General features: G+C 39.5%; 1 protein-coding gene and 1 non-coding gene across 5 annotated transcripts in view; one reads left to right on the top strand and one right to left on the bottom strand.

Annotated features, from left to right (window-relative positions):
* Positions 1 to 24,776, top strand: part of MACROD2 (mono-ADP ribosylhydrolase 2) — a 2,180,049-nt gene that overhangs the window by 1,105,100 nt on the left and 1,050,173 nt on the right. The window lies entirely within an intron of this gene.
* On the bottom strand, positions 24,083 to 24,189 carry LOC115892995. Its single transcript, XR_004052960.1, has one exon. It is a non-coding gene; the product is annotated as a U6 spliceosomal RNA (small nuclear RNA).

The following is a 24,776-nucleotide window of genomic DNA, read 5'->3' as shown; positions in this document are numbered from 1 at the left end:
GCCCTTGGGCTTTGAATCAGCAGTAGCCAGACAATAGTCACCAGGGGCCCTGGGCAAGTCTCACTACTGTGCTGGCTTCAGGTCTCACACAGCATAGTCCCAGTGGTGGCAGCTATAGGGGTGTTTGTGTCATCCTCCATCCCAATTCCAGGCAATTCAGCATGGAGAGAGAGACTCCATTATTTGGGAGAGAGTAAGGGGAGAGACTGCTGTTCATCTAGGGAATTCTTCTGGCTGTTACCCAAGACTACCAGGATGATACGTTTATGAGTCGGCAAAAATCATAGCGTCACTGGACTTGGGTTGCCTCCTAATGCAGTTACAGCTGTGGTGACCAAAGATTAGATCACAACATTAATTTCCCTTTGAATGCTTGGAAAGCTTGCTCAAAACGGTCAGGTACAAATAAGCCCAAACTGCAGAGGTTACAATAAATACTTAACTATTCAATATTCAGTGCTCAGACATTGACAAACAGACATAAGCACCACGGTCATCCAGGAAAACATGACCTCACCATATGAACTAAATCAGGCACCAGTGACCAGTGCTGAAGTGACAGCGATATGTGAACTTTCAGACGGAGAATTCTAAATAGCTGTTTTGAAGAAGCTCAGTGAAATTCAAGATAACCCAGAGAAGGAATTCAGAATCATATCAGATAAATTTAACAATGAAATGGACATAATTTTTGAAAATCAAGTAGAAATTCTGGAGTGGAAAAATTCAACCGACATACCAGAGAATGCACCAGAGTCTCTCAACAGCAGAACTGATCACGCAGAAGAAAGCATTCGTGAGCTTGATACTTGAAAATACACAGTCACAGGAGACAAGAGGAAAAAAGAATAAAAAAGAATGAAGCACACCTGTAAGACTGAGAAAATAGTTTCAAATGGGAAAATCTAAGAGTTACTGGCCTTAAAGAGAAGGTAGAGAGTGAGATTGGGATAGAAAGTTTATCGAAAGGGATAACAGAGAACTTTCCACACCTAGAGGAAGATATCAACATGCAAGTACAAGAAGGTTATAGGACACCAAGCAGATTTAACCCAAAGAAGACTACATCAATGCATTTAAAAGTCAAACTCCCAAAGGTCAAGAATAAAGAAAGGGTTCTAAAAGCAGCAGGAGAAAAGAAACAAATAACATACAATGGAGCTCCAATGTATCTGGCAGCAGACTTCTCAATGGAAGCCTTACAGGCCAGGAGAGAGTGGCATGGCATATTTAAAGTGCTGAAGGCAAAAAAAACTTTTTTTTTTTTCAGACGGAGTCTCTCTGTCGCCCAGGCTGGAGTGCAGTGGCGCAATCTCGGCTCACTGCAAGCTCCACCTCCTGGTTCACGCCATTCTCCTGCCTCAGCCTCCTGTGTAGCTGGGACTACAGGCGCCCGCCACCCGCCCGGCTAATTTTTTGTATTTTTAGTGGAGACGGGGTTTCACCGTGTTAGCCAGAATGGTCTCGATCTCTTGACCTCGTGATCTGCCGGTCTCAGCCTCCCAAAGTGCTGGGATTACAGGCATGAGCCTTACTATTCTGGCAAAAAATTTTATCCTAGAATAGTAAGTATTTCCAGTGAAAATATCCTTCAAACATGAAGGAGAAATAAAGACTTTCCCAAACAAACAAAAGCTGAGGGATTTCATCAACAGCAGACCTGTCCTATAGGAAATGCTAATGGCACTCTTCAGTCTGAGACAAAAGGACATTAATAAGCAATAGGAAATCATCTGAAGGCATAAAACTCATTAGGAGTAGTAAGTACACAGACAAATGCAGAACAGTATAACACTGTGATGGTGTGTAAACTACTCATATCTGTCAGGCCTCTGAGCCCAAGCTAAGCCATCCTATCCCCTGTGACCTGCACGTATACATCCAGATGGCCTGAAGCGACTGAAGATCCACAAAAGAAGTGAAAATAGCCTTAACTGATGACGTTCCATCATTGTGATTTGTTTCTGCCCCACCCTCACTGATCAGTGTACTCCCACACCCTTAAGAAGGTTCTCTGTAATTCTCCCCACCCTTGAGAATGTACTTTGTGAGATCCACCCCCTGCCTGCAAAACATTGCTCCTAACCCCACCGCCTATCCTAAAACCTATAAGAACTAATGATAATCCACCACCCTTTGCTGACTCTCTTTTCGGACTCAGCCCGCCTTCACCCAGGTGAAATAAAACAGCCTTGTTGCTCACACAAAGCCTGTTTGGTGGTCTCTTCACATGGACACGTGAGGCAATATCTTCAGTAGGAAGACTCAAAGCTGAACCTATCAAAAGTAATAACCAGACAACTTTTCAAGACACAGACAGTATAATATATGAACATATAGGCCAGGTGCACTCATACCTGTAATCCCAGCACTTTGGGAGGCTGAGGTAGGAGGATGGCTTCAGCCTAGGAGTTTGAGACTAGCCAGACTCTGTGTCTACAAAAAAAATAAAGAAATTAGCCAGGCATGGTGGCCCATGCCTGTGGTCCCAGCTACTCAGGAGGCTGAGGTGAGAGGATCGCTTGAGCCCAGGAAGTTGAGGCTGCAGTGAGCCACTGCTCTCCAACCTGGGTGACAGACCAAGGCTCTATCTCAAAAAAAGAAAAAAGAAAAGATATAAATAGAAACAATAAAAACTTAAAAAGCAGGAGAATGAAGTTAAAATATAGAGTTTTTATTAGTTTTCTTTTTGCCTTTTTGTTTTTGCAATCCATGTTGTCATCAATCTAAAATAATGGGTTATTTGCAAGTCTCATGGTGACCTCAGATTAAATGTTAAAACATAAAATTGCAATGCAAAGGCATGAACAAAATTTAGTATGCAATATGGGTAGGTTTCAAAAGTATAATCTTGAATGATGAAAAGTTGCAGAATAATGCATTCAGTATGATACAGTTTAAAGATATAAAAGCAATATTGTATATTGTTCATGGCTATATATCTGTACAAACTTTAAACAATTGGTTGAAGGGATGCATACTAAATTCATCATTGCAGTTACTCTTGGAAAGTGGAGTTTGACTGGGAACCAAGAGGACTTAATTTTATTTGTAATGGCTTCTTTCAAATGAAAAAATAAAAGGCTTAAAGCCTTGAAGGACAAATACCAACTGAATTCATGATGATGATTGGGATAGAAGAATACTTTTCTACACTAGAAATTTTTTATTTTCCTCAGAAAGCAAAACAAAACCCAAACAAACAAAAAATCATCTATTATGAATGATTGGGACTGGGTATAAATAGTGTTTGGAATTCTGGTGATGTTCTATAACTTCATCAAAAGGTAGAAACATGGAAGTGTTCATTTTATGAAAGTTCATCCAGCCATACAAGTTAAGATTGGTCCACTTTGTTGTACATGTATTATACTTTAGTGGAAATTTCTGGAGCAAATATGGCAAAATAAGAAAATTTGGCATAGTTTGGCATAAAACTTGACACACACGGATTATTCTTTATGCTTTTCTATAAGCTTGTGATATTTTACTAACTTGAAAAGAGATAGTTCATTAATAAAAATATTTTGATTTACGCTGTATTTCGATTGCAAACTGTGTACTGCAAAGCAATCTCATTCCTTGCTTCTTCTGTACCATACCATGATTTTCACTTCATCAGACCTTAGCAAAAGCTGTTGGGGAATGAGAAGACATGAATGGTTTGGTAAATGCAGTTGATTATGAAATTCTCTGCACCTATAATCTCAAGAATAATGGTGGGGTTCTGGACAGAGAAGTTGAGAGTGAAAGCAGGTTGGAAGTCTCAACAATAATAGAAAACGACTATTTGGGAAGTTCAAGGACCCAGAACCCTGCTAGTACTGCAGCTGTTGGTGAGAAAATGTTCATTTCATAAGCTACCAGATCACCTCTCAAAGTGCTTTTGTCCAAGGGCAGTCCACTCAACACTCAATTACTCAGGGACTGAGTATACAGGCCTTCAATCTTCTCCTTTCTTTTGTGAACCACTATCCAAGGGATAAAAGGATAGTAGCGTAGCACTCTGCTCTGTCATGATTATTGTGTACCTCTGGCTAAGAGGTGCCATCTCTCCAGCTTTCCTCTAAAACTTCAGGGTCAAATGGTCAAATCCCAGGATCAAACTCCAGGTGTTTAACTGTTGAATTTAAAATGTACTTATAATGTATTTATTATTATTATTATTATTATTATTATTATTTTATCATTGGTTTTCAAGTACACTGCAATATGCTTTGTCTATTTTCAGTTTAACTAAATCAATTTGAAAACGAAAGTTTAAAAATCTAAACTGAGGCTTTCTAGGGGGGTTTATTTTTTGAGGGGTGATGATGAGCTCTAAAACATGTTACCTTATTTTTTCTTTTTTTAAAAAATGTTTATTTCCATAGGTTTTTTGGGAACAAGTGCTATTTGGTTACAAGAGTAAGTTCTTTAGTGGTGATTGGTGAGATTTTGGTACACCCATCACCCAAGCAGTATACGCTCAACACAATTTGTAGTCTTTTATCCCTCACCCCATCCCACCCTTTCCCCCAAGTCCCCACTGTCCATTGTATTATTCTTATGCTTTTGCATCCTCATAGCTTAGCATGCATGCACACAAACACACACACACACACATATATACACACACCACAGTTCCTTTATCCACTCGTTGATTGATTGGCATTTGGACTGGTTCCGTATTTTTGCAATTGTGAATTGTGCTGCTATAAACATGCAGGCACAGCTATCTTTTTCATATAATGACTTCTTTTCCTCTGGGTAAATACCCAGTAGTGGGATTGCTGGATCAAATGGTAGATCTACTTTTAGTTCTTTAAGGAATCTCTATACTGATTTCCATAGTGGTTGTTCTAGTTTACATTCCCAACAGCAGTGTAGACATGTTCCCTTTTCACCGTATCCATGCCAACATCAAGTAGTTTTTGATTTTTTTGTTTATGGCCATTCTTGCAGGAGTAAAGTGGTATCACATTGTGGCTGGAATTTGCATTTCCCTTTTAATTAGTGATGTTGAGCATTCTTCATATCTTTGTTAGCCATTTGTATCTTCTTTTGAGAATTGTCTATTCATGTCCTTAGCTCACTTTTTGATGGGATTGTTTGTTTTTTTCCTGTAGAACATGTTCCCTTATTGATTGGTTTTCACTTTCTTATGATCAATGACCATATCATTATCACCAAGAATTTACTTAATACTTGGTGCCTACTCAGCCGGATATTAAACACAGGATGGGGAAAAAGCTAGTTTTAATGTAGGTGCAGACTCAAATACCTACAGGGACCAGTGAGGTTACCTAAATGAGCAACGTGGTCAGGGTGTAAGAAAAACAGGCAAGAAACCGCCATGATAAATGGAACTGTATTTGCCTCTGTGTCCTGAAGACAAATGGGAGTAGTGTTAAACTGGAAACTTCTGAATCACACAGGCTCCACTCCACTTCCAGCTGATTGTAGCCATACAGGAATTTGGGCCCACTGTTGTCAAATCTTGATTTTTTCAAGAGAAACATGGAATATCTCTCCTTTAAAAAATATGAAATTTTTCCGTTTTGGAACCAATCCAATTAGAAAGTGACACACACTGTACAGATACACACTGTACAGTCACACACTGTACAGACACACACTGTATGATGTGTGTTTGTTACTTTCTAATTGGATTAATTTTGTTACTTTCTAATTTGATTGGTTTTGCTAACAGTAATTTTCTATTACTGTTGAGACTTCTTACTTGCTATCGATCTAAACTTCTCTGTCCAGAACCCCACCATTATTATTGAGATCATAGGTACACAGGATTTCATAATCAACAGCATTTACCAGACCATTCATGTCTTCTGTATGGGCCAAATAAAATGCTTCTAAGGGCTGTTTTTGGCATGGTCCTGTGAACCTCAGCTTTCCAATGTAGTCAGGGGAAATAAGACACACAATTTATATAAAAAGGATATGAAACAACAGTAAGTGCTACATGCATTCATCTTTTTATTCATTCAAACAATAGCATTTATTAAGAGCCTTCTAGCTTACTTGCCCTGTGTGAGTTCCTAGGGTTACAAAAATGAACAAAATTATTTTGCATTGTCAAGCGGCCTGGTCTGGGAAAAGAAACATATCACTAGATTTGTTATTAAACAGATCATAAGAATCTAGTAATAGTAAGGACAATTAGTATGGTAGAATTTCAAAGTATGAAGACTTTGGAAACTGTCTTTGCATAAATTATATCATTGAGAAAAACTATATCCAACAGTAAGCTGAGCTAACCCACTCCCTATCTTGCCTTTCCCTTAGTTATTCCTGGGCTTTTGGGCCAAGCTAATTTTGGAAGACATTTGGGCTATAGTTTAAACGAAAATAGGCCTTGCCCCCAAACTCAAACACTTTTATAAAGCTAATGGAAGGCTACAGGCTGGAGAGAGGAGGGAAGGCTGAGTCCTGCTAAGGCATAGACATAAATGATTGTCAGCCACTATTCCAGAGGTTATAAAACATGCAACTTCCCCAATTACTCCTGTAATAGCATCACTATTGTAGAACCTAAGATTGGCCTTTTGAGATACCTTTTCAAGTTTTTTTGCATATCTGACACCCATGGCTCCACCTGGACCTGCCAATCCCACCCCTGTGGCCCCACCCAGAAGGTATTCAGCCTGTAGGTGGACAGCTTCGACCTCCTGTGATTTCATCTCCACCCTAACCAATCAGCAGCAAGCACCCATTACCTGGCCAACACCACCCATTACCTGGCCAACACCACTTCCCTCAAACTGCCTTTAAAAAAGGCCTAACCTAGGAACTTTGGACAAGAATGGTTTGAGTACCAACTCTCTCTCCCAAGTGGTGTGGCTTTCCTCTTGTCTGTTAAACTCTTTCAACTACCATGCTAAAGTCTTTATGCAGCGAGCAGTTACACTTTGCTGACATTTTTCGTAAGATCATGGGAAATAATTAGCTTTTCTTTAAATTGTATAAATATATCCCATCTATCTGGTCTACACTTTAACTGGGTCAACAGAAGCAGAAACAAGTCATAAAAGTACCTTACAGTCAACTTCCAAAGGAAGTACTGTCATAGAAGTGTGAGATTTCCTAGGAGCTCTTATTATTAACAAATAGTTTTAACACCCTTTTACAGCATATCTTCAATTATACTAAGCACACAGGGCTATTTATTTTAAATGGGTGTACTACGCGATAACTATCTATTTATCAATACACATACAAACACATACATTAATTTACATAGTATTTTATCTCTTTTGCCACTAAAGACATTCTTACTTCAGCCACAAGTTAAATAACAACAACGGCCACTGTTTTTTTTTTTTTTTTTTTTTCACTTGCAAACTGTGGTTCAGATGGAAAGAAGGCACTTCAGTGAATACGCTGTTTTTAATTCTAGAACTCTTTGATTGAGATAAAAATGGAAACTACGTGCTCTGGAAAAGCTGAGTAAATTCAAACTGTTTACTGTTAAATGCAACTTATTTATCAATTTAGGCAGTAAAGGTCTGAACACTCAAATTCTGTGAATGTCCTTATAAGCATTCACTTTGATGTGTAAAACTTTGTAGACTTGAAGGAGGGAGTGTTTGACTTCCATATACTTCCAAATATTCCCTTCAAGCAGTTTCCTACAAAGTTAGAATATTGTGACGAGTAAGGAGGAAATTAAGGATTGCTCTCTGAAAGTTATGTTGTCTTTCTAGGTGGAACAACAAAGTATTCATTAGTGATAACAATCTAGATATGAATGATGTAATGAAGTATCGGTTGAACTAATGAGATGGGAAGCCACAAAGACCTGTTGACTGTTTTGCTAAATAAAATCACTACCTTCGAACATAAAAACAATTGTTGAAAAAGCTTCTGTCAAAAATAAACCCTTCAGTATTTTATGACAAGTATTATTGACAGAACAGAAGAGACTGAAATTTCCTATCACTGTGGCTGGCTTTAAACAATACAACTTTTAACACATCTTTCATCACTGTAATAATATGGTAATGATTACATTCCCCTTAAAAAGCCCAAGGCATCTGTTTGTTTCATGGAAACTTCCAAGTGTGTTCTGTACAGACTTGTTCAAGTGGGAGTTCGTAAATGCAAGAACAGTAAACTTCAGCTTATCTAACATGGCCAAGGAATGGTATGTTCTGCTTAATCCAATATTCTTGTTGTTGGAGAGCTGTTTCACATATCACATATTTTAATTTTCAAAGAGTAACCTTTGGTTAGCATTAAAGCGGCACTCACATAGCCTCTAGTTTGCTTTGATGCAGTAATAAAAGCTCATCTCCTTTATCCCCCACAATGCAGTTCTTCTATCTTCAGGTGCTTTCCAGGCTTTGGCCAGAATTTACTCATGGACCCCTCCTGTTATGGTTCCCAAACTGCGAATTCTGAGATTCACTGAGAGTCATCCAAGCTCTCAGTGAATCTCAGAATTTTTGCTCTGCCTCAAACCAGCCTACCAAGCCTTTATTCCTTATGTGTGACTGGCTGGCCCCTTGTGGAATCAGTTTGAGCTTCAGTCTTTTAGTTGATAATTGTGTAAACATACTAACTATCCTTGAATCATGTTTCACTGAAAGAGCTGATTTTGTCTCTTAGGATTCAATTAAAGTAAATGATTTGGAATCATATAATGATATAAACTTTTGTAATATAGAAACCTTATATATCGTCTCTAGCCTAAATTCTTTATTATAAACACAATAGTTGTATTCTTGAGTGCCTTTTGTATTCTGGGCACTATACTAGTTGCTTTACAGAAGTTATCTCCAGGACTCATTAAAAAGACACAAAGAATGTGTTATATGTATGTACGGTGGAATATTATGCAGCCTTAAGAAGAGGGAAATCCTGGAGGATATTATGCTAAGTGAAATAAGCCAGACAAAGAAAGATAAATACATGACTTCACTTTAATGTGGAATCTAAAAAAGCTGAATTCATAGAAACAGACAATAGAAAGGTGGTTATGGGGTTGGGGTCGGGGAGTGGGGAGATGTTGGTCAAAGGGTACAAACTTGTAATTATAAAATGAGTAAGTTCTGGAGATCTAATGTATAGCATGGTGACTATAGTTAGTAAATTATATACTTAAAATTTGCTAAGCGAAGTCCCACCACAAAAAAAGGTAACTATCTGAGGTGATGCATATGTTAGTTAGCTTTATTGTGGTAACCATTTCACCATGTATATGCATATCAAAATATCATGCTGTATACCTTGCATATATATAATTTTTATTTATCAGTATAAATAAATAATACAAGCTGAAAAAAATACAAATAAGCAAACCAAAACAAAACTGGAAGATAATTTTAACTGTAAAGATAAATTTAACTGTAAGATAAATTTAATAGAAGCTTTGGAAATTACTACTCTATGAGAGCATCAGCAGAGGAGCAGGTCTTCCATTCTTCCCATGCAATGTCTGCCGCTGGGTCACTGCACACTGCTCTCGGGCTGGCTGCCTACTCTTCAGAAAGTCTGGGTACTTCACTCCCACCAATTGAGAAGTGTGCTTATTAAGATCCAGTTTGCTCTCAAACCTGTTTGTGTCAATTGACATTGAATAATTTCAACATAATGTGAACAAAAAGAGCATTTTTAAAAAAATGAAAATAAAGTCTAAGGCTTTGCAGAATTTTGGTAAAAGCCAATTGCTTTAAAAAAATACTGTCAAATAGGTTTGGTGAAACCCCTGTAGAGGACTGGGGGAAACCATAAAAACCCAGGAGAGGCCGGGCACGGTGGCTCAGGCCTGTAATCCCAGCACTTTGGGAGGCTGAGGCAGGTGGATCACGAGGTCAGGAGATCGAGACCATCCTGGCTAATGTGGTGAAACCCCGTCTTTACTAAAAATACAAAAAATTATCCGGGCGTGGTGGCCAGTGCCTGTAGTCCCGCCTACTGGGGAGGCTGAGGCAGGAGAATGGTGTGAAACCCGGAGGCAGAGCTTGCAGTGAGCTGAGATTCCACCACTGCACTCCAGCCTGGGCGACAGAGCAAGACTCTGTCTCAAAAACAAACAAAAAACAAACAAACAAAAACAAGCCCAGGAGAATTCTCACATTGTCTTGTCATACATTATACTCTCTTGTTCAATTTTAGAGATAATGGAAATTGTAATAATGCATCATGAATGAGGTTAGTATGAGAATGAGAGCTTGGAACTCTAACTGGTGGACTATGTCACTCAGGGTTCAGGTGCAGGAAACAGAAACCACTTTAGGTATTTTAAGTTAAAGGGATTGAATATAGGCAATTAGGTCCTGAGGATATAGGATTTTAAAAAAGGGCAGGAGGCTGAGGCTCTCTTCTGGCCTGCCAGGAATGACTCCCAGAACAATGCTCTGGAATTGGGCCACCAGGGTTGCTGCCACCTCCTTGTGATCATGACAGTGGAGAATCAGCGGGCCTCTACCTCCAATGCCACCTGTGCCTTTTAATACTCTCAGGGACCTTGCTTCAGGAAACCCCCATAACTCCGGGGCCAGGCTTGCCCATCCAAAACAGCCAAGAGTTTCTGTCCTCCATTTATCTTCTTAATGCAGACCAGGAGAAACCTGATTTGCATTCTGAATCCTAACTCCAAAGAAATCTGGGATCTGGAGGGTTTTGCTGTTCATCCTCTGTAGTACAAGAAAGCACAGTAGAAGAGGTGTGGGATTGAGGCTGAGTATCAAAATCCCTATCAAATCCCCCTAGGAAAGAACTGGCTTTCTTTCTATGAAAATAAATTGGTGAATTAATGTGCTAATAGTTCTTTATTAAAATAAAACATTTGATATGTAGCCTATTTTATTGACCAATTATAAGATTAGTTAAAATCTTATAGATTATTAAAATGGCCAGGCTTAGTGGTTCACACCTGTAATCCCAGCACTTTAGGAGGCCAAGGCAGGAGGATTGCTTGAACCCAGGAGTTTGAGACCTGCTTGGGCAACATAGGGAGATTCTGTCTTATGGATGCTGTCTCCAAATAAGGTCACATTCTGAGGAACTGAAGGTTAGGACTTCCACATACCTTGTATTTTTTTTATTATTATTTTTGTAACATAGAGTGTTGCAGATAAGGCATTTGAGCAGGTATTTTTTGCGTGCAGACTGTGTACAACACTTTGTGTGGGATGTTCATCGGGCAGAAGAAGGAAGAGGAAAGCAAAGATGACCTAATCATGGTGCAGGTTCTTGAGAAACTTAAAGCCTACTGAGAAAGATGGATGCACACGCAGATAACCGTAATACTAGGTAGAAATAATTTAAGTATGAAAGGCTCTTTGGTGCTGAGAAGGACTGTTTCCTCCTTACATAAGAGGGAGAATCAACATAAACCACAGACATGTAGCTTACGTAGTAAAATGCATGTACTTAAAGTGGATGGTATGACATGACTGGAGCCAGTTTATTTGTTCATTTATTGTTTAAAATAAACTATGTTTATTATCACCTTATTAAAGATGTACCTGTTACTTTGCATCATGGTTGGATGGATTTTTTTTTTTTTTTTCCTTTTCTTTTTCCTTTTCTGTGGGGTTAGTGGAGGAGGAGTTGGGAAGCTTGAGTAAAAGCCTTTTTCTGCCAGAAAACGTAGCAGTTATATGTAATTGGCTGTCTGTACTCAAAGAAACGGGAGAACCTGTGGGGTTCAGCATGGTGGGCTTTGATTAAACAATGATCATATATGAGGCAGTTGGATCCTGCTACAAATGCTGGTTGCACAGCTTCAGACAAAAGGAGGTTCTTTGTCACAGGAAAAAACCAACAATTGTACCCCATTTCTGCATCCTGGTCTATTTATGATGGGCATCCACCCAGGTCACTGGGGACAGCCTAGGTCACACTGATTTTGGGTCTCCAAACACTCCACCAAGACTAGTTTTAAAATATGCCCCTTAAGTTGATCCCTTCCCAAAGAAACCTAAAACATATAGGATTCTTGGCAAACTCTGTCATCATGACATTCTATAAGATTTATAAAGCCCTCCTGAAGATTGCTGTGGGGTTATGGAAGCTCCTGGGGTGCCTTCCGGCCCCTCTAATCAACTTTTCACACTATTGAGGAGATAAGGGAAGGAAACTCATCATCACCCCAGGTGTGTGTCTTCTCACACTTGCTCTTCTGGACTCAGAGGACAGAGGTCTGATTATAAGAATTATTCATTATTACCCAAAGTTTCTATAAAGAGCACGTTTTGTTTATCTAAGTAAAACTATAGCATGAGACCAAATATCGCTCTTGGGTTTTTGTTTTAATTACGCTACATGTTTCCCCCTGATTTTTAGAAATTTAGCTTTTGAAATAGAAGATAAACTAAAGAAAACTCCTTCCCACTTAATTTTTTTCCATATTTTTTTCAGCCTTTGAAACACAGAGGTCTCTCCCCACCTCCCAATTTTTTGTTTTTCCACTGAATACATTGTTTCAGCTTAGTTATGAATTGTTTTCTGAAATGTATCTCCTGACTTCCAACTAAATTTCAACGTAGAAGCAAGCGCTTTTATTCTTTCTTCTTTCCCAGATATATAAAGTATCTAGTTCTTGTGTTATTGGCAATATTATGTTTCCTTTGTTTTCTTAACCTCAACTTCATAAAAACAGCTCACTTCATGCTTTTACTCCAAGATTGGAGAGTTCAAACATTTATAAATCCAAAAACAACATGTTGCCCTACAGAAATTCACCACTTGAATCTGAGCAGTGTTGAGGGGTATGCCATCATGATAGGCAGCAATGGCAAAAGCAAAGGTAAAAAGAAGAAAAATAGTTTTTTGAAATGTGCACTTTGAATTATTTGTCAGACTAAATAAATAGCATTACCCTATCTTGCCTACCTTATGCAGAACCACATTTTAGAAAATCAGCACCAGCCAAAATTGTAATGCACCATTCCACCATTTAGGTAGCTACACATTATTTGAAGATATTCCTTAAAATGCCTGCTAAGCCACTTTTATCTCTTCTGCTATAGCAGAGGCACAGAGCAGTAGAAAGCACCTAAATAGCTTCATGTTATTCTTTACTTGAAAAATGAATTACAGTCCCAAGATCATTATAGCCATAGTAGTCGCTCCTAAAACAAATGTACAGTTCAGGTCATTTAATTTTATGGTTATAGATAAATGCAGCCACATGAGAACAAATAACTTAAACAGTGATTAGCATTAAGTCTACTTGTGTCAACACAAGATTTGAGGACGGAATGAATCTTCTATTTATTTTCTGGGCATTTCTTAAAACCATGTTTGTTCCTATTAATCCATGAAATATCCATTAGTTCATATACCCGCCATTTTTTATATTTGTAGCTTAGCAACACAAAGACAACAAAAATGTAATAATAATAATAAACCAGCAAGTAAATTAACTTAGTATTGTTTGCTTTGTTTTGTTTTGAAATGAGCATCAGTGAATCTAGTACTATATCTGCCAATGCCTTGCTTGTATCAGGAGCTCTTAGAAAAAGTTCACAGCTAACAGCATTATGAGTTGGAAATGCCTATTTTAGAAGTGTTTCTCCCATGTTTTTCCTCCAAAATCACTCAGTGAACCTGGCTTTACTTGTCTTATTTTGGAGTGACATCTTCAAAGCATGCTGAGGACTGTAGCTACCAAATATAAAGCTGGAAAGGAGTGATGCTGTCTGATGCTAGTGACAAGTGGTTCCTTGTGTGGCAGACAGATCCAAGATGGATTAATGTTCAAGCCAAGCCCTTTCCCCTCTACTCTCTCATGAGGAGTGACAGAGAAGTAGGTGTGGCTTGTCCATAGACCTCCTGACTCTTCTGCCACCTTTGAGTTGACACTGCTTTCTGATCTGAGACAATTTGTCATTTAGGATCAGTAGTTTTGCCATTCAGTGAAGTCGTGCAATGGATTTCCTCTGTGGTGGGAGGAAAAGCAGGAAAGAGAGAGGGAAAGGGACAGGGATTGAGGTGGGATAGGGAGTAGAGAGAGAGAGAGAGTATCTCTTTTACTCAATGTCATCTTTGCCTTTTTAATTGGTATTTTTAGATCATAGTAACTTTCCTATGTTAATAGCTAAACCCTGTCCTTATTCTCCATTCAGTGTGTATTATATGCTCATACCTGTGAGGCTCAGTGATGGGAAATGACACAGTACTCTTTGTTCCCCCAAGTTCTTTTTGCCATTTTTCCTGGCCATGGTCTCATTCAAAGCATTTGGAAAATGTGCAGCTGTGGTCTTCCAGGAGGGAACAGATATTGTATTAATCGAGTCGGTACCTGGTGTCTCCACTGTTTCATGACTTAACCCTTCCCCTCTCTCTCCATCCAGCCATGTGGTTTGTGTTGAATTAACTGTCCTTGCTGCAGGATGAGGCCCTAATGTGTTTAAGCTAATCAAGATTTCCTAACCCTTGGGTCATGGTGTTTGGCTCAGTGTTGGTCATGTGTTTTTAGCAAGGGAGTCTCAGGGCTTTTTGCGGCCTTTCCGACTCTGGCCTCTACCTCTTGTTATAAATGAAGATGCATTTGTGTGCTCTTGGCACTCATGTTATGACCAGAGGACAACAGCATCAGGCAGATACAGCAGAAGTCAGAGAGGGGAGATGCAAACAAATAGGGTGTTTTGGTTGTTCCCTGTAGCCCATGCTACCGCTGGATGTTTCAGTTATATGTGATAGTAAATTCCTTTTATTAAAGGCTGTTTGATGGGTCTTTCTTATTTTTCACCCAAATAAACCCTAAAGGGTCACAAAAACCTGAATGAATTTCAAAATACTTTGTCATTAATTCTTAATTGGGTGGGGGGAGCTAAACAAGGAAAATACCAATTATGGCAAACCATCGTGAACAGTGGAAGTTTGACACTAACAATAATGCATAAGACCTGAAAGGTAAGACCACTGAAGTTTTGCGTCAAATCAGCCAGGTTTCTCCCTTTCTCTGAACTGAAGAAAAATAGTCTACATCATGGCTGTTTGTTTTAACTTAAAAAGTGTGAGGAAATGAACATCCAGCCCCAAGCTACAGTAAACAGCTCATTCAAGCAAATTACCTAGAACAAAAGAAACACCTCTGACATAATGTGGGGGTCCAAACGCGAAAATAATAAGATGCTCAGCAAAGTCCTAGTACCCCTGTAACAAGAACCCGGTAGTTCTAACAGCATTTGGAGCCGATGGGAAGGAGTACACTTGTAAAATGTGATACAGTTGGTGCTGACGTCTCTTTACCCTTGATTTTTCTTCTCCCTCCTGAATAGGAAAGCAGAGCTAGCTCTGTCATATTGAGCCAGTTGGTAATAGGCTCTGCCAGGCGTGGAAGAGATAAAAGCCACCACCTGCCTCACCCACGCTCCCCCTACCCCTTTTCCCGGTCTCCAGTTGTCTGCACAGCTGCCGACAGCCGGTCATTGTTCCACCCCAGAGCTGCCTGGGAGCTCAGCCGTCCCAGTCTCAGAAGCACAATTGCAGTTTGAATGCAGCTCCTGGGTGGGTTTCCTGTGCACCTTGGCCATGACCCCTTGGAGGGCTATATGCCTGCAAGTTGAGCAGAGTCTGGTCAGACACGGCTTAAATGCCTGCCATGTGCCAGGGCCTATGAACAGGAGAGCACAAACCAGTGTTACAGAGAGGGAAAAGGGTTTGAGCAAAAACAAGAGAAGAAAAAGTATGTATAATAACATTTGGGGGGCATCTATTAGTTTTTTGGCTGTCCAGGCTCCACTCATCTTACTTGCTGAGTAGAACCCCTTTTCTCCTCGAGTATTTCTCCCAGGCCTGGCCAGTGAGAGCATTGCATTCCCTCCTGGCAACTGTGATTGGGTCAGAGATGGCAAACAACTTAGCTCAATGAAGCCCCTGAGCCTCATTGCACAGACCTAGCTTTGAGAAATGAGGGAGATTCTCTTCTTTCTTTCTACTTGAGAGGAGAATTTATAAAGAGGAGTAGTCGGAAGTAAGCCTGAAAGACCATTTTGCGGCCAATATATTCCTGCTTGCTGGGCATGGTAGACATTGTGATAAGCACCTCAGAACCACCCCCGACTTTAGGAATAAAGGACTTGCTCCCCAGTGGCCGAGAGTGAGGCTGGTAGACAGTCCTCAACTGTCAGGCCCCTTTGAGGATTGCTTCAACTGAAGACAGCCATCGTGTGCAAGGCCATGCCACCTTTTTGGCGTAATTCACATCCAATGACTGATCAAAGTAGGGGTATAGAGACTTGACCTTTTTGCTGCAATTCAGGACAACACTGGAAGGTCAGCCCATCTTCAGCATTCCTTCCAGAGCCAACTGAAACTTCCCTTGAGGTTGCATTGCAGCTCCCTCGGCCCAATCCTGCTTCTGTCTTTTCCCTTCTATGGCAGTGGATCCCAAGAGCCCTGCCTAATAAAGCTCCTGCAGGGTAACCTACCTTCCAGGGAGCCCAACCTACAACACCAAGAAAAATTGCTTGTATTTTTTCCTAGCGGTGGAGCTTAGTGACTGAAGTGAAGCATGATCACTCTGAGCAGAAGGATGGCAATAAACTGAAGCATGACTTAAGAAGATGATGCAAATCATTACATTCTTCCTGCCTGTAGCTCAGGATCCAAACATCAATGAAAGTCATGGCCATGCACCTCTCCTTTTAGGCCATATGGCATTCAGTGTGCAGTTGACTATTCAACAAATTGACCACTTGTTTTGGTTTTACGCAGGCACAGTCTGAAAGTCATAGTTCTGCTGTGAACATCAAATACCTTTTAATGATGCTTGACATGAAAACCACCACATAGTCTTATATTTCCCCCCTGGTTGTCTGATGTGCAGCATCTTTTAAAGAAAGTTTATGGCAGTTACCTTTATAATGGCATAACTCTTACCAAGTTTAAAATTAAAATGTTATCACAGGTGGCCTTTCCCATCCCATTTCAAATGTAGAGCATGGCGAGAATTCTCAGGAAATTAAAATATTGCCTTTAAAGCCCTGCTTTTATGGTGATGTGAAGGAAATTGCAGCACACTAGCATTTATCCAACTATCAAGATTTTTTATAGTCTAAAATATTTGCCAACTTCTTCCCCATGTGAAATCTATTATATGCAATGATTAAAAACAAACATCATGTGCACTATATGTTGGAGATGCTTTTAATAACTTGGAGTCAGAGCAAATGATCATCAGGGCTCAGAGTTAACACAGGTTGAAAGGATGCCCTTAAAATCATGACAGTGGCCTTGTATTAAACTTGTGGTTTACACGCTTTTCTCTGTACTGACTCGCTAAAATAAACAGGCGTTCCTCCAGTGAATTGTGTGTGAGTGTATGTGTGCATTGCATATTCACGCATTCCATATTGCTTCTGAAACATAATTGTATGTAAATGATTGTAAAAAGCAGAAATATAAGCTACCTCAGTACTGTTATATAATCCATAACAGATTTGCCAGCCCAAAAACCTAATTCTATCATAAGACCTAAATTCATACATTTTATAGAATATATGATATTGATGTGGTCCATAAACTTTTTTTGATGAGATTCCACCTTATACAAACCCAGTTTTTATTATACTCTTTTGTAATATTTTTGTATAATGTTGGTCTCTTCAAAAGCGAGACCAGCACCTGTTCATTTTTAAGTCCCACTATGTAGCACCATATGACATGTTGCAGTGCTACTTGAATCTTTTTAGAATGGATCAGGATTTCAGGATGTCCCAAAAATCTTAGAAGCTGTAATAATCTCAACAGTATAAACACTAATACTTATAACACTATTATATAAATGTTTAATAATGCAAACTTCTTTTACAGTAATTTAGTTTTTGAACTTTTAATATTATTTTTTCATTTTAGATTTTTTTTGTTTTATTTAACATTTGGCATCTTCAGAGGAACTGCAACCAAACTTTAAATTACAGATTTATTATTCAAGAGTCACAGAATTCTATGACTATACAAGAAACTTACTAATTGAACTTTCAAATCATAGTTTCATAAGTTTTTACATAACCTTTATACATCTAAAGTTGTTAATGCTAAAAACCGTACTGTGACTTTTGAGCACTCCAAAAGTCAGATTGTTAATTTTTTTTCTACATTTTTAATTTCCTATCTATATGTTTCTTTCTTTTTTTTTTTTTTTTTTTGGTAGTGCCCCCAGCACACAATTTTCTTTTCTTTTTTTTTTTTTAGACAGAGTCTCACTCTTTTGCCCGGGCTGGAGTGCAGTGGCCGGATCTCAGCTCACTGCAAGCTCCGCCTCTCGGGTTCACGCCATTCTCTTGCCTCAGCCTCCCGAGTAGCTGGGACTACAGGCACCTGCCACCTCGCCCTGCTAGTTTTTTGTATTTTTTAGTAGAGACGGGATTTCACCGAGTTAGCTAGGATGATCTCGATTTCCTGACCTCGTGATCCGCCCGTCTCGGCCTCCCAAAGTGCTGGGATTACAGGCTTGCGCCACTGTGCCCGGCCTAACAATTTTCCCAGTAAGCACAAGCATGCAAAATATAATTCCCTTGCCAGTTCATGTTCCATACACTCTAATTGTGAAAGCCACTGTATTTAATGACAACTTTAATCTTCAGTACTTAGAAGAGAAGGCAACATGGGTTAAGATTACGAAAGAGGACATAATTACTGAGTTCTAGGTATCTTCACGTTTTTAAAACAAAGGTTCTGAAACTGATGTTCATGAAACAGGTCAGCCCCTCACTGAACCAGTTCTGTTGTGTTGGTACATTTCTTGTTATTAGTATGGCAGGAAGCAAAGCAAAATGCTTATAGAAAAACATGTGCTTTAGCAGCAAGATGGTTATTTGAGCATATAGTTTTCCTCTTGGGTGTCCTTGAATAGGCCTATGTTGAGTTGAAGGGAGCCAAGATCATAAACCAGACATAAAGAGCTCTAAGCACAGGTTTAAAAAACGGAAGCTTCTTGGAACCATGTTCTATTTGGCAGAAATAAACCCTGACTCAGCCTTTTCATTTTTGCACATTAAGTACACTGAATTCTCTGCCTCATCCAAGGTGTGGATCTTTCTTGAAAAACCTCTAGTTGAAGTCTTTTTCTTTATGTCTGCAAGAATTAAAGGTCACAGACTCTTGTTTCTAGACAAGGACAGTTCACTTTCTGGGTGTTAATGAAAATCCTTCTATCTTGAATACTTCCTGAGAATACTTACAGTATTATAACAGTCATGAAAAGAAATGATGAAAATGCAATCACATGTTATGGGTGTGGTGTGTAACTTCTCCATCTAGATGATCCTACAAGGTCCCTTCTTTCTTTCTGTAACTGTCCTGGGCTTCAGACTGCTGACTCTCCTTTCCTGTTCTGAGCTGCTACAGTCAATCCTTATATGGTTTGGATGTTTGCCCCCTCCAAATCTCATGTAGAAATGTGATCACAATGTGAGAAGTAGGGCCCAGTGGGAGGTATTTGGGACACTGGGGCAGATCCCTTTAGATGGCTTGGTACCCTCCCCACAGTAATGAGTGAGTTCTTGCTCTATTCCTTCACACAAGAGTTGGTTGTTTAAAAGAGCCTGGCACTTGCCACCTCTCTCTCTTGCTTCCTGTCTTGTCATGTGTATTAGTTTGTTTTCATGCTGCTGATAAAGACATACCCAAAACTGGGAACGAAGAAAGGCTTAATTGGACTTACAGTTCCACGTGGCTGGGGAGGCCTCAGAATCATGTTGGGAGGCAAAACGCACTTCTTACATGGTGGTGGCAAGGGAAAATGAGGAAGAAGCAAAAGCAGAAACCCCTCATAAACCCATCAGATCTTGTGAGACTTTTCACTATCACAAGAATAGCACGGGAAAGACCAGCCCCCATGATTCAATTATCTCCTCCTGGGTCCCTCCCACAACACGTGGGAATTTTGGGAGATATAATTCAAGTTGAGATTCTGGTGGGGTCACAGCCAAACCATATCATGTTGCCCCTGGCCCCTCCAAATCTCATGTCCTCACATTTCAAAGCCAATCATGTCTTCCTAGCAGTCCTCCAAAGTCTTAGCTCATTTCAGCATTAACCCAAAAGTCCACAGTCCAAATTCTCATCTGAGACAAGGTAAGTCCTTTCTGCCTACGGGCCTGTAAAATCAGAAGCAATGTAGTTACTTCTTAGATTCAATGGGGGTACAGGTATTAGATAAATACAGTCATTCCAAATGGAAGAAATTGGCCAAAACAAAGGCGTTAAAGGGCCCCAGGCAAGTCTGAAATCCAGCGGGGCTGTCAAATCTTAAAACTCCAAAATGATCTCCTTTGCCTCCATATCTCACATCCAGGTAATGCTGATGCAAGAGGTGGATTCCCAAAGCCTTGGGCAGCTCTGCCCCTGTGGCTTTGCAGGGTACAACCTTCTTCGTGGCTGCTTTCACAGGCTGGCATTGAGTGTCTGTGGCTTTTCCAGGCACACAGTGCAAGCTCTCAGTGGATCTGCCATTCTGGGGTCTGGAGGATGGTGCCCCTCTTCTCACAGCTCCACTAGGTGGTACCTCAGTAGGGACTCTGTGTGGGGGCTCCAACCCCATATTTCCCTTCTGCACTGCCATAGCAGAGATTCTCCATGAGGGCACCATCCCTGCAGCAAACTTCTTCCTGGGCATCCAGGCATTTCCGTACATCTTCTGAAATCTAGGAGGAGGTTCCCAAACCTCAATTCTTGACTTCTGTGCACCTGCAGGCTCAACACCATGTGGAAGCTGCCAAGGCTTGGGGCTTACACCCTCTGAAGCCACAGCCCAAGCTTTATGTTGGCCTCTTTCAGCCATGGCTGGAGCAGCTGGGACACAGGGCACCAAGTCCCTAAGTTGCACCCAGCATGGGGACCCTGGACCCAGTGCATGAAACCACTTTTTCCTCCTGAACCTCTGGGCCTGTGATGGGAGGGGCTGCTGGGAAGTTCTCTGACATGGCCTGGAGACATTTCCCTAGTGGTCTTGAGAAATAATATTAGGCTTCTTACTACCTATGCAAGTATCTGCAACTGCCTTGAATTTCTCCCCAGAAAATGGCTTTTCCTTTTCTATCACTTAGTCAGGCTGCAACTTTTCCCAAACTTTTGTGCTCTGCTTCCCTTATAAAACCAAATGCCTTTTGTAGCACTCAAGTTACCTCTTGAATGCTTTGCTGCTTAGAAATGTCTCCTGCCAGATACCCTAAATTATCTCTCAAGTTCAGAGTTCCACAAATCTTTAGGGTAGGGGCAAAATGCCACCAGACTCTTTGCTAAAACATAACAAGAGTAACCTTTGCTCTAGGTCCCAATAAGTTCCTCATCTCCATCTGACATTACCTCAGCCTGAATTTGATTATCCATATTGCTCTCAGCATTTTGAGCAAAGCCATTCAATGAGTCTCTAGGAAGTTCCAAACTTTCCCATATTTTTCTGTCTTCTTCTGAGCCCTCCAAACTGTTCCAACGTCTGCCTGTTATCCAGTTCCAAAGTTGCTTCCACATCTTTGAGTATCTTTTCAGCAGCACTCCACTGTACTGGTACCAATTTACTGGATTAGTCAGGGTTCTCTTAGAGGGACAGAATTAATAGGATATATATCATATATATATGATATATAGGGATATATCATATATATGTGTGTATATATGATATATAGGGATATATCATATATATATATATATAAAGAGCTCTAAGCACAAGTTTAGAATATATATATTCTAAAGGGCTTGGCCCATCTCTCCTTTTCATGTTTTTTTGCCTGCTTTATATTCACTGGAAGCTGATTAGATGGTGCCCACCAGATTAAGGGTGGATCTGCCTTCCTCAGCCCACTGACTCAAATGTTCATCTCTTTTGGCAACACCCACACAGACACACCCAGGATTAATACTTTGTATCCCTCAATTCAATCAAGTTGATGCTCAGTATTAACCATCATACCATGTGACATGCCTGTTCCTCCTTTGCTTTCTACCATGAGTAAAAGCTTCCCAAGGCCTCCCTTGAAGCTGAGCAGATGCTGGTGTACAGCCTGCAGAATCTTTGCCTAAATTTACCTGTTTTCTTTATAAATTACCCAGTCTCAAGTATTCTTTATAGCAACACAGAACAGTCGAATATAGACGCCTTGCTGGGTTTGCTCTCCTTTAAGCCAGGAGGTGTAATGGGATTATTATTCCAGTTTTCCCTTCTGCCTTTGAACAGACACACACACACACACACACACACACACACGCACAACACACAGAGTTTTCTTGGAAATAAGAAAGGAAGAAAACATTTAATTCTCATTAGGACCTAAAACTTTACAACTACACAAAGTTATGCGCTTCTATTGTGTAAGAACGTTGTATCATTTAGTCATTGAAATAACCCCTTTTATAAGTCAAAAACAAGCCAAAACAAAATTTAAAACCCCGAAATGCAAAGAGGATGAGCAGTTGTTTGTAGTCCAGAAGCTGGTGGGTGGCAGGTTTGTCTAACTGCAAAGTCTTTTTCCACTACACCCCTGCTGGCTCATATGAGAAGCAGAGAGATTATGACAAACAAAAATAAATAGAGATGTCTATATTTACCAAAGCCTGGAAAAGTTGGTGCCACTTATGGCCTCCTTTTCTAGACTCATGACTTAACAGACAGCTTTCCTTCTTTAAGGCCCAAGGGTGGAGTTCTTTAAATCTTTTCATTACTTCATAGTCCAGATCATACTAACTGTGCCTTCTAGAACATAATGATACAGTTAGATGAGGGCATATTATGAATAAAAGAAAAAATGAAGGGAAGAAGAAGAAAAACAAAGTTAGAGACCATTTGACTATTCTTGAATAGGACTGACAAACACTTTCTGTAAAGGGCCAAGAGTAAGTATTTTAGTTTTTGTTCACTAAGAGGTAAAATTGAAGATATTGTGTAGGTACTGATATTAGCAAGAGAGAAAACAAATTTTTATAAACATTTTATTGATGAAATTAAACACAATAATAATTGAATATAATACTTAAAATATTAACTAGTAAATAAGAAAAAAAATTATTCTAGTAATGAAAAGGATGAAATCATTTTTGGGTGGGTAACATTTTGCTTAATTGTTGTTCAAAATTAGTTTTCCCTGTCATCAAATTGATCATAAGTGGGTATTGATAAAAAGCATTCTTAGCATCTGGGTTATAATGAAAGAGATGGGAGGCTAGATTTGACCTGCAGGCTGTAGTTTGCCTACTTCTGCTGCAAAATTTCATGTGGATATTTACATCTCATGGAATCTAGGAGAAGCCACTTCTGTGTTCTCTTGATTTCCCAAGTCCTCACCTGAAAGATCATCTTAAGGAAGGACTTATCAACATTTTTTCCTGGGATACTTTTATCTATACTTTAAGGATTATGGATAAATGGCTTGAGACACTAGGAGAGAGGTGTTAGAAGCTGTCTCAGTGAAATTTCAATAAGATCTATCTGAAAAAAAACTATGTGCGTTTTGAAAATTACTCTATGTTGTGATCATATTTGTTTCCTGAAGCCTCTTAAATAAAACCAAAGTCAAAAGAAGATTCACCATATTGCCAAGTAAAGGAAGGCAGTTTGAAAAAGCTACGTATTGTCTGATAGCAACTGCAGTCATGAGCCACTTAATAATAGAGATAGGTCCTGAGAAATGCGTTGTTAGGCAATTTCGTCATCATGTGAGCATCGCAGAGTGATTTCTGCAAACCTAGATGGTATAGCCTACTACACACCTAGGCTGTGTTGGTATAGTCTATTGCTCCTAGGTGACAAACTTGTACATGTTACTGTAGTGAGTAGTGTACGCAAATACAACACAATGCTAAGGATTTGTGTATCTAAACATGTGTAAACTTAGAAAATATTCAGTAAAAATACAGTATTATAATCTTATAAGACCACTATTGTCATATATGTAGTCTGATGTTGACGGAAGTGGTATAATATGGCGCATGACTCTATATGACACTCTGGAAAAGGAAAAACTATAGAAGACTGTCTATATACACATATATGTATACACATATAGTCTTCTATACGTACACCTATGTATATATGTATATACATATACATAGGACACTATATACACATATGTATACATATATGTATATGTGTGTGTGTGTGTGTGTGTGTGTGTCTATACATATATGTACTTTTTTCATGGAATGCTTCACAAGTTTCCATGTCATCCCTACGCAGGGACCATGCTAATATTCTCTGTATCATTCCAATTTTAGTATATGTGTTGCCAAAGCAAGCACTATAGACAATAAAAATATCAGAAGTTGCCAGGCATTGGGCAGGGAAAGAGATGGCTGGGTGGAACACATGATATTTTTAGGGTGGTGAAATATTATGTATGATACTGTAATGGTGAATACATGTCATTATGCTTTTGGCAAAAGTCATAGAGCTATGTAACATGAAGAGTGAACCCTAATGTAAACTATGGACTGTAGTTAATAATAGTGTATCAATACTGGTTCAGTAACAAATGTACCACACCAATGCAAGATGTTAATAATAGAGGAAAGTGAGAAAGAGGGGAGAGGAGTGTATGGGAACTCTCTGTACTTTCTGCTAAATTTTTCTGTAAGCCAAAAACTGCTCCAAAAAGTCTATCAATTAAGAAAATAAATACATATATTTAGGTGCCCATACATCTGCTACTGTGCATGCAAACAAGCAAAGTTAGCAGGGATAACTGTTGCATTATCTGATCCTTTCCAGTATTTTTTGTGTCTATTTTATTTATTAGTAAAGAATTACCTCTAATATGGTGAGTGTTTGCAATTATGAAGCTATTATTATTTGTTGCTGTATACGACATTGGTTGTATCCCTATGTT

This window comes from Rhinopithecus roxellana, chromosome 13 (genome assembly GCF_007565055.1).
Source record: "Rhinopithecus roxellana isolate Shanxi Qingling chromosome 13, ASM756505v1, whole genome shotgun sequence".
Lineage (NCBI taxonomy): Eukaryota > Metazoa > Chordata > Mammalia > Primates > Cercopithecidae > Rhinopithecus > Rhinopithecus roxellana.
The sequence above is the reverse complement of the archived record's forward strand: the minus strand, read 5'-3'. Positions and strand labels throughout refer to the sequence as shown.